At 45.3% G+C, this 16851-nt stretch overlaps 1 long non-coding RNA gene across 1 annotated transcript in view; it reads left to right on the top strand.

Annotated features, from left to right (window-relative positions):
• Positions 1-1027: 1027 nt before the first annotated feature.
• The window catches only part of LOC137095495 (uncharacterized), a 46751-nt gene continuing 30927 nt past the window's right edge, over positions 1028-16851 (top strand). Inside the window, exon 1 of the long non-coding RNA XR_010908858.1 lies at positions 1028-1359. This is a non-coding gene — a long non-coding RNA (uncharacterized lncRNA). The remainder of the gene's footprint in view (positions 1360-16851) is intronic.

Genomic DNA, 16851 nt, shown 5'->3' with positions numbered 1-16851 from the left:
AGGACTTTGCAAAACACCTGGCTGAGTCTGCGGGTCACCTTTTCGCTACGGCGACTTCTATCCGTAGACATGCGTGGTTACGCTCGGCCAATTTGTCCGAGGAGGGCAAGGCCTTGGCTGAGGACCTTCCTCTCCATGAGGAAGGCCTCTTCAACCCGGAGACTGACGCAACCCTAAAAGAAAAGCAGGAAGTCCGGCAAGCCGCTGGTAAGTTCGGTTACACTTGGCAGCCGTACAACCAGAGCCGTACTAGATGGCAACCGCCCCCCAACCAGTATCGAAAAAACTTTAACAACTCATTCTCGGGTTCAGGTAGAGGAAGGGGCCCTTCATCCCCTAGGTTCCAAAGCAACAAGAGGAACTCCTATTCATCAAAGGCAAGGTACCAGCCTTACCAGCCTAGGTCCAAAGGTCAGGGTGCCTCCAGGAAGCGCCTTTGACGCTTCCATTCCAACACCCTTGGCAGACCAGAATGAGACGCCCTGTTCTCCAGGCCCCTCTTCTAGACTGCATTTTTCCTTCAGCCCTTTTGGCTTACCTGAATGTTCTCCTCCCACCACACAGCATAGTTTTGTTGACAGGTTACAAGGTTTTTACAGCAGCTGGACTAGCATCACTACTGACAAATGGGTGCTAGCAATCATCCAAAGGGGATATTCCATTGAATTTGAGAACATCCCTCAAGTGGGAAATGTTAAGAGCACTGCTCCTTCGGAAGTCTTACTCTGTGAAATAAACACCCTCTTACAGAAAGGTGCTATTTCCCCAGTTCCAGTTTCTATGTTCCCCTTCTGTTTTTTCTCAAGATACTTTGTCATTTCAAAGCGCGGTGGCGGATTTAGAGCTATTATGGATTTAAGAGATCTGAATAAAGCAATTTCACCGAAGAAGTTTCGTATGGTGACGCTTTTTTCAATCATGCCCCTCATACCAGAGGGTGCATGGTTTGCTACCATAGACTTACGGGATGCTTATTTCCATATATCTATAGCGCCTCAACACCGTAGGTTTTTGGCGGGCAGCAGAGCCTTCTAGTACAATGTCCTCCCTTTTGGACTCAGTACTGCTCCCAGAGTATTCACAAAGTGCATGGCTGTAGTGGTAGCCCACTTACGGACTCAGGGAATAGTCGTTTATCCATACATTGATGATTGGCTTATTATTGGGAAATCAGCCTCTCAATTACAAAAGCATGTACATATTACTTTGTGTCTCCTCCAGTCCCTGGGCCTGATCGTCAACGCGGAGAAATCTTCGCTGGTTCCATCCCGGAGCATCCTGTTCATCGGAGCGTTCCTCGATGCAGTGTCACGCAGGGCCTACCTCCCAGCGGACCGTTTTTCTACCTTGCAGACACAGGTGACGTTAGCCCTGGGCTCGCCCAGGGTGTCAGCCAAACAGGTCCAGACACTATTGGGATATATGGCCTCCACCACTTCGGTAACCCCTTTTGCGCAATTGCGTATGCGCCCCCTCCAATCCTGGTTCGGATTGGTTTTCAATCCCCTCACGAACTGTCCACGGCTCAAGTTTACGCTGCCGGAGGAGGTCCGCAGATCCCTAGCATGGTGGTTGCTATAATAACTCCTTTATGGCGTCTGGACAGGGGGCCAACAGATCCCACCACTGTCCCTCTTTTAATAAAGAATTCACTGGCACCTATATAACTCTTGAGGGGATGTCGCTCCAGTTAAACTTTCGCTGCCACCATAAACTAAATGAACAGGAACCCTCTAGCTGGTTAAACTACTAAAAAGGCTTTTTAGACCACCAAATACTGTGTCTTTTAAATGGCTTCTTTGAAGGAGAACAGGTGAGGCTGATTTAAAAGGAAAAGGGACTAAATCCACAAATGTACACTGGACTCAGGCTTAAATTTCAAAAACAACAAGGAAAGTTTATTGAATATAGTACAGAAGAAAGTGAATGCAGTTTAATAAGCTTGGCTGTTACAGATAAAATGTTCTGGTACTTAAAAGCGTAACGGTTGCATGAGAATGGTTCTTTCTTTGTTACAGTTACTACTACAAAACCCAGCTATTCCTTCTCTAAATAGCTGTACCCAGTTTGCCACAGCTCACTTGGCTGGCAAACTTCAGGCAACCTGCCTATTCTAATCACGAACTCCTAAAACTGTAATCCTGCTCTAACTCTAACATCAACAGACTAACTCACTAAAACAGCTTCTTTCTTTCCCTCCAAACAGTCCAACTCCGCCCCCCTTTAACAAACCAATCCTGGCTGCTCCAAGGCTGGCTCAGGCCTAGGCCACTCCCCCTCTCTGAACTGGAGCTTTCCCTAAACTAAGATGGCTCCTGCTGCCCTCTGCCAGGCCTTCTAAGGCTGAAACTAACTAGCCTGCCTCTCCTAGGCCCTGCCACCCAGGCTGGCAAGGTAAGGGATCTTCACATTCCCTCCCCACCTCAAGATGGTTTGCGGAGTGAAAAGGTTTGCAGACCTTTTCCGAAGCAAAGCCTAACAATATCCTAGGCCTAACTAACCCCTCTAACTAATCTATCTATCTAATCCATCTATCTATATACATACCCACATCTAAATACATTTTGCAATACTCACATCTGCAATAAACACATTTTGCATTAACACATATGCAATAAACACAATAAATACATTCCTGTAGGGAAAAAAACATGTTAAATACATAGCAACAATGCATATAAACAAACTAACATAGTAAATACAATACCTTTTTCATGGAATGCCTCCTGACATTCTATGTATATATAATCTCTATACTCTTACCTATATATATCACTCTTCTATTCTAATAAACAGTCTATTCAAACATCTCTATATTTATATAGTGACTTTTTAAAAATACTCTTTGTCTCTTAGCAAAACCTATCTACATAACTAACACACTTCACAAGAATATATTTATACATCATACCTATTGTATGAAACATATACATTTCACCATTGTAATAACATCATATACTTTGCAAGACTGCAATTGACCAGATTAACCAATTCTTAATCAATACACTATCCTATACCTTTCTACAATAACACCTTCATTTAGCAATGTGTTATTTGGTCTGGCCCTTGTAGATAATAAAGTTGTTCGTTCCTTTTTTTCTTCTTCACCCAATTCCAATTCTCCTTCCCCTACTACTCAGTCTCAAATTACAACCGGCCAGTCCACTCTTTACAGTATTACACTCTTTTGCAGTCTTTGACCCTATTACATAAGGTCCCTCCCAAGAAACCTCCAGTTTCTTCTTAGATCTTGGTTCTAAAACCAGGACCTTATCTCCCACATCAAAACATCGATGTCTTGCGTGAAGATCCGCCTGTTCTTTCTGCTTCAGCTGGGCAGTTGACAAACTCTCGGCTGCGCAGTCTCTCATGGTTGTTAAATGTCCTCTTAAGTCCTCGATGTAGCTGTTGATATCAGTCTCTGGAATGTCCTCTGTTCCTGTCCATGCTTCCTTCAAAATGTCCATAGGTCCTCTTGGTGTTCTCCCATATAACAGTTCAAATGGGCTGAACTTGGTGCTGGCTTGTGGAACCTCCCGATAGGCAAACAAGAAGTGTTGAAGTTTCTTGTCCCAATCATTAGGGTTCTTGTGGACGTACGTCTTCAGCATGTGGTTGAGGGTACCGTCGAATCTCTCTGTCAAGCCGTTGGTTTGAGGATGGTATGGAGTAGAAGTAAGATGCTTTATCTTACAGGTCCGGAACAGTTCTTGCATCATCTGCGACATGAATGTAGCTCCAAGATCTGTAATGATAGATCTAGGGAAACCCACGCGCGCAAATATATTGAGCAACACGTCTGCCACTGTTTTGGCATCAGTTTCCTTCAATGGAATTGCCTCTGGGTATCGTGTGGCAAAGTCCACGGCAGTCAAGATGAATCTATGTCCATCAAGTGTCTTGTGGGACATAGGGCCAATGATGTCCACCCCGACCTTGTCAAAGGGAACAGTGACAACTGGAATGGATTGTAACAGTCCTTTTGTCTTATCTTTGGCTTTTCCCACCATTTGACAAGTCTCACAGGACTTATAATAGGCTGTCACATCACCTCCCATTCCGGGCCAAAAAAACCTAGACTGAATGCGATCTTTGGTCTTCTTGATACCTAGGTGTCCACTGAAGGTGGTATCATGGGCTAGCTTGAGGATTTTAGCCCTATACTTTTGTGGTACTACCAGTTGTGTTCTTTCCTCAAAGAATTTGGGACCCTTTTGTCTCCTCACAACTCGGTACAATTTATTCTCCACAACTTTAAACAAAACTGGCTTTTCACTTGTGGGTGTGTGGTTTTCTGGGACCACTTCATCCCATAAAGGTTTTAAGCTTTCATCATGTTGCTGGGCTGCTTCAAATTGTCTCATATGGCTTTGGTTTAAACTGAAGGGAATTTCTTGGCTGACATTTTCTGTCTGTGAGGTAGATGGTTGTTCATCAGCAACACTGTATTCAGCCTCCCCTTCTAGTTCAGCTTGGCTTCTGGTAATCATATGAACATGTCTACAGCGTTCAGCCAAATCATTGCCCAACAATACTGGAACTTCTAAATCATTAAAAAGTCCCATTCTCCATTTTCCAGAGAAGTTCTTGTATTCTATTGGGATTTCAGCCACTGACACTTCAAAAACAGGGCCATAAATTCCTCTCAGCTTGTATTTTTGGCCTGGAAGTATCTGGTCTTCCTTGACAAACTCCGGCCTAATGAGGGATACTTCAGACCCAGTGTCTCTGAACCCCATTAGTTCTTGACCCTTTACTTTGATCACCCTCAAATAATCTCCATTTGTCTCCTTCTCAGTATTCCATACTCGCATTATCTTTACAGGCTCTTCCTGTGCGTGTGGAGACTGACTTTCTTCGTGTGGAGATATTTGCCTAACCACCTTAACAGGCTTTGGTGGTGTAATTGGCCTTTTCTGGGTGTTTAATTTAGGGCAAGCCATTTTCTTATGACCCTCTTGATGGCAGAAGTAACAGACAAGTTTTCCTGTGGCAATCTCTGGAATGCGGTCCCTCCTGACAGGATTTTGGTTTCCCACGTCAGTTTTGTCTTTTGGAACCCATTCCCTCGGTCTCTTGGTGGCTCCTGAGCTATGACTCACATTCCAGTCATGCTCCATCTCATCCAACCAAGCCGCGAGATCTGACACTTGTTTAATCTTCTTGTCTTTAACGAACCACCTCATTTGTATGGGGATCAGTCGATAAAACTGTTCCATACAAACTAAATGCTTTAACTCCTCAAAAGTGGTCGTTTTACTTCCTTCAAGCCATCTCTCTAAGGCTTTTTCCACTCGGCTTCCCAATTGTGAAAAGGTTTCTCCTGGCTTTCTTTTGATCTCCCTGAACATTTTTCTACTTTGTTCAGGAGTCAAGCCAAACCTCAGCTTCACCCTTTCTTTAAATATGAGGTAACTCGCACTCTCTGTCTCTCGCAAATCAGCGTAAACCTCACTAAGTTCCCCACAAAGTAGTGGTCTCAGGTACACCATCATTTTGGCTTCAGGTACCTCGAAATAGTGGCAAGCCCGTTCAAAGCTAGCCAGAAATGACTCCACGCAGTCCCCTCTTACATAACGAGGAAAGTTCTTTAAAACTCTTTGCATGTTAGAGTCCTGCTGTTGGCTTAAGTTAGGAGTTCTCTCTCCTTCTCTTAATTGTAGTTCTGCCATTCTCTCTTCATGTTTTAACCGTTCTCTTTCTATCTCAGCCTGCATTCTTTCTCTCTCCAATTCAATCATTCTTTCCTTCTCCCTTTCTTCAGCTTGCCTTCTTTCTCTTTCAGCCTGAAACTCAAGTTCTCTCAACCTCATTTCTAGCCTAAGCTTTTCAATTGACAAAGAGGTAGCTATTTGTTCTTGTCTACTCTCTTGTACTTGGGTCTCAGTTTCCTCAACTACAGAAGCAGTTGTCTCCCCTTCTCTTTCTGTTTCTTCAGATGTACCCTTCTTTGTTTTAGGTGGTGCCATGGTGCCTAATGTGTGTTAAAATGGCGCTAGAGGTCTTCTGTCTCTGAGGTAATTCTTAAGTGTCACGTTTTGACAAAAATTTACCTCAGGATTCTCACAAAAATGCTCTGGATTGAGATATTACACGATCCCACACCGCTGCAAACCAATTATAATAACTTCTTTATGGCGTCTGGACAGGGGGCCAACAGATCCCACCACTGTCCCTCTTTTAATAAAGAATTCACTGGCACCTATATAACTCTTGAGGGGATGTCGCTCTAGTTAAACTTTCGCTGCCACCATAAACTAAATGAACAGGAACCCTCTAGCTGGTTAAACTACTAAAAAGGCTTTTTAGACCACCAAATACTGTGTCTTTTAAATGGCTTCTTTGAAGGAGAACAGGTGAGGCTGATTTAAAAGGAAAAGGGACTAAATCCACAAATGTACACTGGACTCAGGCTTAAATTTCAAAAACAACAAGGAAAGTTTATTGAATATAGTACAGAAGAAAGTGAATGCAGTTTAATAAGCTTGGCTGTTACAGATAAAATGTTCTGGTACTTAAAAGCGTAACGGTTGCATGAGAATGGTTCTTTCTTTGTTACAGTTACTACTACAAAACCCAGCTATTCCTTCTCTAAATAGCTGTACCCAGTTTGCCACAGCTCACTTGGCTGGCAAACTTCAGGCAACCTGCCTATTCTAATCACGAACTCCTAAAACTGTAATCCTGCTCTAACTCTAACATCAACAGACTAACTCACTAAAACAGCTTCTTTCTTTCCCTCCAAACAGTCCAACTCCGCCCCCCTTTAACAAACCAATCCTGGCTGCTCCAAGGCTGGCTCAGGCCTAGGCCACTCCCCCTCTCTGAACTGGAGCTTTCCCTAAACTAAGATGGCTCCTGCTGCCCTCTGCCAGGCCTTCTAAGGCTGAAACTAACTAGCCTGCCTCTCCTAGGCCCTGCCACCCAGGCTGGCAAGGTAAGGGATCTTCACAGTTGCATCCCCAGTTTATCTGCTCGGGTCTCCCGTTCCAAATGCCTTACCCCCCAGTATAATTACGACGGACTCTTCTCTGACGGGATGGGGCGCCCATGTGCAGGGCTTGATCTCGCATGGCAAATGGTCCCCAGAGGAGGCGCTCCTTCACATAAACGTTCTCGAGCTCATGGCCATAGAAAGAGCGCTAAAGTCGTTTGAAAAGCTCATCTTAGGACAGACCGTTCAGATTTTAACAGACAACACAACCGTCATGTTCTATCTAAACAAGCAGGGGGGCACTCATTCTCCCCTATTACTACAACTGACGTTGCGCGTTTGGGAATGGTGCATCCAGAGACAGATATACCTACACGCCACCCACGTCCCAGGTCAAGAGAACTTGCTGGCGGACGCACTCAGCAGGAACCTGCTGGGGCATCACGAATGGTCTCTCCACCCTCTGGAAGTCACCAAACTCTTCCAGCTGTGGGGGCACCCATTGATAGACCTCTTCGCCACCAGAGAGAACAGGAAGTGCAAGACGTTTTGCTCGAGACTCCCGATCCCCAGAGAACAGGGTTGTCTGGGGGACGCATTCCTCAGGGAATGGGGGGGAGCCCTGGCGTATGCATTCCCTCCCTTCCCTCTGCTTCTAAGGGTTGTGGCGAAATTACAAAGAGACAACGCTTGGTGCATACTGGTCACCCCGTGGTAGCCTCGCCAACAGTGGTTCGCCCCTCTCCTACAGCTGTCGAGAGGGAATCACTTGAGACTAGGGAAGAGGGTCGACCTCCTAACGTCCCAACAGGGCCAGGTGTTGTACCCGGACGTTCACCTTCTGAAGCTAACGGCTTGGCTAATTCTTCCCCAGGGACAGATATGACCGCGGGTCTCCCTCAAAGCGTAAGGTGTATTATCGAAGCGGCCCATAGGCCCTCCACTAAAAGGTCATATTTGTTCAAGTGGGCTCGTTTTAAGGATTTTTCCAGAACAAAAGGTCACGAACCTGAAACCGCCCCTATTTCTATAGTTTTAGAGTTTCTGTCATCACTTTATGACGCAGGTCTCTCCAACTCTTCCCTGAAGTGTTACCTCGCGGCCATTTCCTGGTTCAGGAGGAAAGTGGGCCTACCATCCTGCTTCGCGGATCCACTGGTGAAATGGTTTTTAAGGGGCTTAGGAAACGTTAGGCCTCCGGTGGCTCCGATTGCTCCTTCCTGGAGTCTGGAGTTGGTTCTCTCGGCCCTAATGAAACCTCCCTTTGAGCCCATGGCTACGGCAGAGTTGGGCCCACTCACCTGGAAGGTCATATTTCTGGTAGCTGTCACGTCTGCTAGACGAGCCAGTGAGCTTTGTGCGCTCAGGGTAGATCCTCCTTACCTTAAGTTTCACAAGGATAAGGTGGTTCTCCGCACGGATATAGCCTTTCTGCCCAAGGTGGCCATGAAATTCCACATGTCCCAGGAAGTGATCCTGCCAGCTTTCTTTCAGGATCCAGAGACCCCCATGGAGAAGGGTCTGCATTCTCTGGATGTGAGAAGGGCACTGGCCTTCTACGTACAGAGAACTGCCGATTTCAGACGGTCCCCTAGGCTGTTTGTTAAATATCGAAAGGATACTAGAGGTTTCCCAGTCTCTTCACAGAGACTATCTGCGTGGATTGTATCGGCTATTCGTACCTCTTACAGGTTGTCAGGTAAAGTGTTGCCCTGTCAGGTGAAAGGCCACTCGATGAGGGCTGTAGTAGCTTCTACGGCTTTCATGAAGGGTATCCCCTTGGAGATGATTTGTAAGGCTGCTATATGGGCTTCTCCCTCCACCTTTGTTTCACACTACAAGCTGGACTGTGTGTCGAGAGGAGAGGCAAGATTTGGTAGAGCGGTGCTGTTTTCGGCAGTGGCATGATCCCACCGTCCGTTACATAGCTCGCTAGTCTACCACAATGTGCGATTCACAGTTAACTACGACAGGAAATGGAAGGTTGCTTACCTGTAACCGTGGTTTCCTGAGTAGTTACCTGTGAATTCGCACATACCCACCCTTCCTCCCCTCGAGTATCATGCCACTTCTTCTAGCTGCTTTAGCGGCGAAAGAGGATTGAGGGCGGGCTCCACAATGGGGCTTTATATACTCGGGGAGGGGAGGTGGAGCCCTGAGGGGGATATAATTCTTTTAAAATTTTCTAGAAGGTTCTGATGCTGGCCTGCGTGGGCGCAGGAATACCACAATGTGCGAATTCACAGGTAACTACTCAGGAAACCACGGTTACAGGCAAGCAACCTTCCATTTTCCTTTGTATAATAAGTCTCTGTTTTTTCTAAGATGTTTAAACACTTCCTCCGTTTTTCGTTCTGAAGTAAAGGCAATTAGGATGTCTTTAACGCCTCCCCCACTTGCTTGGCGAAAAGCTCTGTGCACTCTTTCATTTTGAGTTTGTGTTATTTCCAAGTTTAATCCTTGAAACCATGATATTAATTCCGCTTCTAGCTTTTCTGCAGGTATCTGTTCTGGGAAACCTGACAATCTTAAATTCTTTCTTCTTTGCCTGTCTGAAAGCTCAGCCACTTTAAGTCTTAAAGCTGCAATTTCTTCCTGGTTATGCTGTGATCTTTTCTCAGTCTGTTTGAGCTTTTTTAAAATTATTTTGTTATCTTGTTGTATTGTCTTCATTTGTTCCAATAGCAAGTCAACCTTTGAATTCAGAGAGTCAGATAGCTCTGTAATCGTTTGTTGAATGTTTTGCAGCTCCCGTTTGGATGCCATTTTTGGCTGTCTTCCCGGTTTTATGCTTACTTGATAAAGTCTCTTTTCCCCCAATGTTTACACTATAAAGAGAAAGTTCATCAGCTGCGGGGGCCTCTTATGCAGAGTTATCTTTTATCTGACTGTTAATTAGTACTTATCTCAGGCTCTGGACATTTATTTTCATTTGTTTCTCTGGAGCATCAGGAACAGAGTTGCTTCCTCTTAGCCAGGCATGTGCAGTCTCCTAGCTGGCAGATATGGTCTCCAATTCGGCTTTGGTCTCCCAGCACCTGGTTGTGCTAGGAGATTTTAACATCCATGCTGAGACCTCTTTGACTGGTGCAGCTCAGGACTTCATGACTGCCATGACGACCATGGGGCTTTCACAAATTATATCTGGGCCCATCCATCAGGCTGGACATACACTCAACCTAGTTTTTGTGGCAGACAGTGTAAGAGTCAGAGTGGAAGAACAAAACATCCTTCCTTTGTCATGGTCTGACCATTACCTGACCAGTTTTAGACTATCTGCGACCTCTAACCTCCGCAGGGTGGAGGACAAATTAAGATGGATCTGGAGGGATTCCTGAGGAATCTTGGGGTTCTTCCTGCCATGGAGCCTGGCGATCCTATCAATGCCTTGGTCGATTACTACAACAGGGAGATGACCAGGGCGATAGATATGATCGCTCCTGAACGCCCCATCTCGCTGCTTCGAGATGCACCATCTCCCTGGTTCACTGAGGAGTTGGCTGTGATGAAACACATGAGAAGGGGGCTAGAGCGCATATGGAGGAAATCTTGAGACTTGTCTGACCAATCACAGGCTACAACCTCTCTTAGGGCGTATACCGTGGCTATACGGGTAGTCAGGGAGTCTTTCACAACTACCTGTATAGTGTCTGCAGCCAATAGATCTTCGGAGCTGTGTCGGGGAACTCCTTCACTCACCCGTGGTGGAGGAGACCTTCGATGACCCAGCAACTAGGTGTTGCGAGTTCGCACACCATTTTGCAGGCAAAGTTGCTCAGATATGCCTTGAGATAGACTCCAATTTTATCACAATGCCAGGGGAGGTGACTGAGGCATCTGCTTGTCCAATCTTGTGGGATTCATTTAGGCTTGTTCTTCCTGAGACCGTGGAGGAGGTCCTTGGTGCTGTGAGGGCGACCACGTCGGCTTTAGATTCTTGCCCGTCTTGGCTAATTAAATCAGCCAGAGATGGGTTGACTGATTGGTTTGTGTTGATCATTAATGCATCATTGGAGCAGGGGGGTTTTCCATCTCGACTAAAACAGGCTGTGGTCCGACCACTCCTTAAAAAGGTCTCCCTTGACTTCTCGGTGCTGAACAATTAAAGACCAATCTCGAACCTCCCTTTTCTGAGCAAGTGCTGGAGCGGGTGGTTGCTTCCCAGGTTTTCTAGATGACATCAATTACCTGGATCAGTCACAGTCTGGTTTCAGGCCTGGCCATGGCACCGAGATAGCTTTGGTCACCTTGGTGGATGACCTCCACAGAGAGCTGGACAGGGGGAGTGTGACTCTGCTGGTTCTCTTGGACATCTCAGTGGCTTTCGATACCATCGATCATGGTATCCTTCTGGGACGACTCTCTGGGATGGGTCACGGGGGCACGGTCCTGTCGTGACTCCGGTCCTTCCTGGAGGGCCGATCCCAGATGGTGAAGCCGATCCCAGATGGTGAAGACGCCTGCTCGGACCCCTGGCCTTTGACCTGTGGGGTCCCGCAAGACTCTATTCTGTTTCCCATGCTTTTTAACATCTACATGAAACCACTGGGAGAGGTCATCCGGAGTTTTGGAGTTGGGTGCTATCTCTATGCAGATGACACACAACTCTACTACTCCTAATTCCAAGGAAGCCCCTCGGGTGCTGGACGAGTGCCAGGCCGCTGTGGCTATCTGGATGAGGATGAACAAGCTGAAGATCAATCCCAACAAGACAAGAGGTCCTCCTGGTCGACTGTAAACCAGATCGGGGTATAGGGTGGCAACCTGTGTTGGACGGGGTTACACTCCCCCTGAAGTCACAGGTCCGCAGTTTGGGTGTCCTCCTGGATTCATCACTTATGCTTGAGGCTCAGGCGTCGGCGGTGGCCAGGAGGGCTTTTGCACAATTGAGACTCGTGCGCCAACTGCGACCATACCTCGTAAAGGCTGATCTGGCCGGAGTGGTCCATGCCTTGGTCACCTCTAGATTGGACTACTGTAATGCGCTCTACGTGGGGCTGCCCTTGAAAACAGCTCGGAAATAACAACTGGTCCAACAGTTGGCGGCAAGGTTGTTAACTGGTGCTCCATACAGAGAGAGGTCAACCCTCCTGTTTAAGGAGCTCCATTGGCTGCCATTCATCTTCCGGTCCCAATTCAAGGAGTGGTGCTTTCCTACAAAGCCCTAAACGGTTTGGGACCCGCCTACCTGCGTGACCGCATCTCCATATATGAACCCACACGATCCCTTCGATCAGCTGGAGAGGCCCTGCTCACGATCCCATTTGCGTCTCAAGCGCATTTGCTGGGGACGAGGGACAGGGCCTTCTCTGTGGTGGCCCCCCAACTCTTGAACTCTCTCCCCAAGGACATCAGACAAGCCCCAATGTTGGCAGTCTTTAGGAAGAGCCTGAAGACCTGGCTGTTCCAGTGTGTCTTCCCAGAATAGGAAACTCCTAGCATCATGTCCCAAATGCACTTTGTTAGAGATTTAGGATTGTCTGCAAATTGCACCTATCTCCAAAAACCTCTACATTTCATCTGTCATGTCCAGCACTTTTAAATTTGTCCATCACATTTGGCCCGGCCTTAGGTTTTAAATGCATCATGGTGTCATTGCTTTTAGTGTTTTATTGTTTTACTTGATGTTTTATTATTTGCTTTATGAGTTTTACTGTTGTATTTGTATGCTGTTGTTTGTTGGTGTTGGACGGGGTTACACTCCCCCTGAAGTCACAGGTCCGCAGTTTGGGTGTCCTCCTGGATTCATCACTTATGCTTGAGGCTCAGGCGTCGGCGGTGGCCAGGAGGGCTTTTGCACAATTGAGACTTGGTCTTTGTAAGCCGCATCGAGTCCTTTGGGAGATGTTAGCGGGGTATAAATAAAGTTAATAAATAAATAAATAAATAATGATGGATCTGGAGCAAACTTGGTGTGAATACTCAATATGCCTTAATGTGAACACTGGTGGAGTTTGGGGAAAATAGACCTAGACACTTGGCAGTTGTAGTTGCTGGGATTTATAGTTCACCTACAATTAAAAAGCATTCTGAACTCCACCAGCAATGGAATTGAACCAAACTTGGTACACAGAACTTCCACGACCAACAGAAAATAGTAGAAGGGTTTGGTGGGCATTGGCCTTGAGTTTTGGGAGTTGTAGTTCACTTACATTCAGAGAGCAATGTGCACTCAAACAATGATGGATCTGGAGCAAACTTAGTGTGAATACTCAACAAGCCTAAATGTGAGCACTGGTGGAGTTTTGAGAAAATTGACCTTGACATTTGGGGGTTGTAGTGGTTGGGATTTATAGTTCACTTAAAATCAAAGAGCTTTCGGAACCTCACCAATGATAGAATTGGGCCAAACTTCCCACACAGAACCCCCATAACCAACAGAAAATACTGTGTTTTCTGATGGTCTTTGGCAACCCCTTTGACACCCCCTTGTGATCCCCCCAAGGGGTCCTGACCTCTAGGTTGAGAAATGCTGGATTAGGAGAACCGGTTATGATTCCACTTTACATGGAAGGGCAAGGATTGGTGTTGCAGTACCTGCTTGACAAGTCTCTATAGTGGGAATGTGTCACTTGTTCCTCTCTTTTACTAATTAAACCAAAAGTCACATCCCAATTTTATTAGGTATATATAAAAAAGGTAAATCTACTTGTAAATGAATTCTTGGTTTTTTCGCTGCTTGAGCTGCACTTCGTTTTTGAGTTCTCTCAGCCTTTCTTCCATCTCCTCGACTTGCTCCTGTAGGGAGAAAAGCAACAGCATTAGACTAGTTTTAACTGTAATCATGACTTTTTGTGACCATTATGCAAAAACCCTCACTAAATGGTAGCCTCAGCATGAAAATATATTCAAATCGATAGTGCTTGCCTAAACAGGGTGTGCCAGTTCTCAATTGCAAAATGGTGTTTGATAACACAACCATAGAGTTGGAGCTGAAGGAGCAATGAATCTTCTGCAAACTTATTGGCATTGAGGAATCTTACAGGAACTGACAGAACCTTGTAAAGAAGAGTGTTGGGTTTGTTGTGTGTTTTTATTTGGTGAACTGAAGTGAATGTATCTCCTCCTATGAACCAGCTAGGACGTTAAGATTGTCTGGGGAGGCCCTGCTCTCGGTCCCGCCTGCATCACAAGTACAGTTGGCGGGGACGAGAGACAGGGCCTTCTCAGTGGTGGCCCCTCAGCTGTGGAACACCCTTCCCACAGAAATTAGATCGGCCCCCTCCCTGTTCACATTTCGGAGGAAAGTGAAAACCTGGATGTTTGAGTAGGCATTTGAATAGGCGGTGTAACTAATATAGAAATATGGAACATTTGGATGATGAGACTGGATCTTTATTTTAACTATGAGACGAGATGAGATGTTATAATGTTTATTGATTGTTATTCTTTTAACTTGTTTTTTTTATCATGTTTAAGTATTGTATTTGCTTTGTTAACCGCTGTGAGTCGCCCTGAGAGCTGAGAAGAGTGGTATACAAATATAGTAAATAAATAAATAAATGAATAGACTTGGAGAAAATGTAATTTTAAGACCACTATGAGGCCTCAAAGAAAAGGCTGACATAGGATAAGCTCAATTCATGCTGAGGCAAGATGGATTCTTGGTATTTGATCCCAAAAGCACAGGATCCCTTTTGATCTTGGAAGCTAAGCGAAGGCAGTGATGATATGTACTTTTATATTAGTCACCTCCAGATTGGATTACTATAATGCACTCTACGTGGGGCTGCCCTTGAAGATTGCTCTGAAATTTCAATTGGTACAACGGGCGGCAGCCAGGTTACTAACTGGAGCGACTTACAGGGAGCGGTCAACCCCCCTGGTTAAAGAGCTCCATTGGCTGCCGTTCATCTTCTGGTCCCAATTCAAGGTGCAGGTTCTTACCTACAAAGCCCTGAATGGTTTGGGACCCGCCTACCTATGTGACCACATTTCTGTGTATGACCTACACAATCTCTGATCATCTGGAGAGGCCCTGCTCTTGCTCCCGCCCCCTTTGCAGGCACGATTGGTGGGGACGAGGGAGAGGGCCTTCTCTTTGGTGGCCCCCCAACTCTGGAACTCACTCCCCAAGGATATCAGACAAGCCACCACATTGGCAGTCTTTAGGAGGAACCTGAAAACGTTCCAGTGTACCTTCCCTGAATAAGGAAACAATGCCCTGCTCTGATTAATTCTCTGCAATTGTCCTCAGAAGCACTTTACTACCCGTTGGGTTGGTCTCCCTACATTATCTTTTAAAACCCTCCTGCTTAGATACATTCTACCTCTGTTCACGCCCAGTGTTTATTTTTAAAACATTTAATTTATTACATCTGGCCTGGCCATAAGGTTTTAAATTCCGTATGTTATTGTTTATATGTAAGTTATATTAACTGTACTGTTTTATTTGCTTGCTGTTTTGTTTTTACTGATGTGTTGTGGACTTGGCCTCATGTAAGCTGCCCCGAGTCCCCTTGGGGAGATGGTGGCGGGGTATAAATAAAGATTATTATTATTATTATTATTATTATTATTAGGAGAGCTTGCCAGTGGCATATACATACATACATGCGTATAATTTGTTATTCGCCTCCCCTAACATGATCTGTAAGTACGATCTTCACTTTATTTCTTAATTAGTCGCTCTCCACCAAGGTGCTCCGAGCGACTTACAATTTAAAATAGCATTTCACAATATAAAAACATTCAACATAACATTCAACAGTGACTATTTGGCAAATTAGATCTGATTACTTAAATGCACAACCAAACAGCCAAGTCTTGAGCGCTTTTATAAAAGGTTGCAACTCCGACATTGCTCTAACTTATGGACGCAATGAGTTCCACAGAATTGGAGCATAGATCGAAAAAGCTCTAGTCTCCAGGAGATCTGGACTTAGTCACTTTTCTTGAAATGCTAAAAAAACCCAAAGAAGGTGAAAAGGGACCTTTTTGGACTATTATTCCCAGAATCCACCAGTCAAGGGATTCTGGGAGTGGCAGTCCAAAATGAGGAGCCTTCCCCAAGCTCAGGAGGACTGCCAAAACTAGCAAACCCACTTCTGAGTCTTCCTTGGCTAAGAAATCATGGAAGGTCCATAAGTCAAAAGGTGACTTGAAGGCATATACGCAAGAAGCAGGTCCATAGTTAGAGCAACTTCAAAAGGTTCCATATCTAACCATGTGAATTATTGTATATACTCAAGTATAAGCTGAGTTTTACAGCTCTTTTATTAGGATGAAAAAGCCTCCTTTGGCTTATACTCGAGTCAAGATTATTATTTTACTCTACTATTATTACATTTATTATTTTATTCTATTTATTATTGTTGTTACATTTATTATTTTACTCATATTTATTATTATATTTATTATTTTATTCTATTATTGTTATTACATATACATTATTTTACATTATTATTATTATTTTACATGTATTACTTCAAATCTTTATTATTACACTAGCTTGGGGACCCGGCGCTGCCCGGGTTATTAGAGAAAGTGGGTAATGGCGGTTCTGTATGCCAAGTTTGGTCTTTATTGGTCATTGGATGACGGTTGCATTGTTTTCAGAGAGTGAAGGTACTTGAAGTCCCATCATCCATGGTCCACCCTCCTCCAAACAGCAGCAGGATATAGAGTGGGTCATGGGGGCACTGTGTGCCAAGTTTGGTCTTTATCAGTCATTGGATGAAGGTGGCAGTGGTTTCAGTAAGTGAGTGAAGGTATTGCAAGTCCCATCATCCATAGCCTGTCCTTCCCCCAAACCTCACCAGAATGTTGAGTTGGCCAAGGGGGCTCAATGTGCCAAGTTTGGTCTTTATCGGTATTTGGATAAGTGTCGCTGTGGTTTCAGGAAGTGAGTGAAGGTATTGCAAGTCCCATCATCCATCATCCGTCCTCCTCCAAACAGCATCGGGATGTAGAGTGGG

Source organism: Anolis sagrei, chromosome Y, assembly GCF_037176765.1.
Source record: "Anolis sagrei isolate rAnoSag1 chromosome Y, rAnoSag1.mat, whole genome shotgun sequence".
Classification (NCBI taxonomy): domain Eukaryota; kingdom Metazoa; phylum Chordata; class Lepidosauria; order Squamata; family Dactyloidae; genus Anolis; species Anolis sagrei.
The sequence above is the reverse complement of the archived record's forward strand: the minus strand, read 5'-3'. Positions and strand labels throughout refer to the sequence as shown.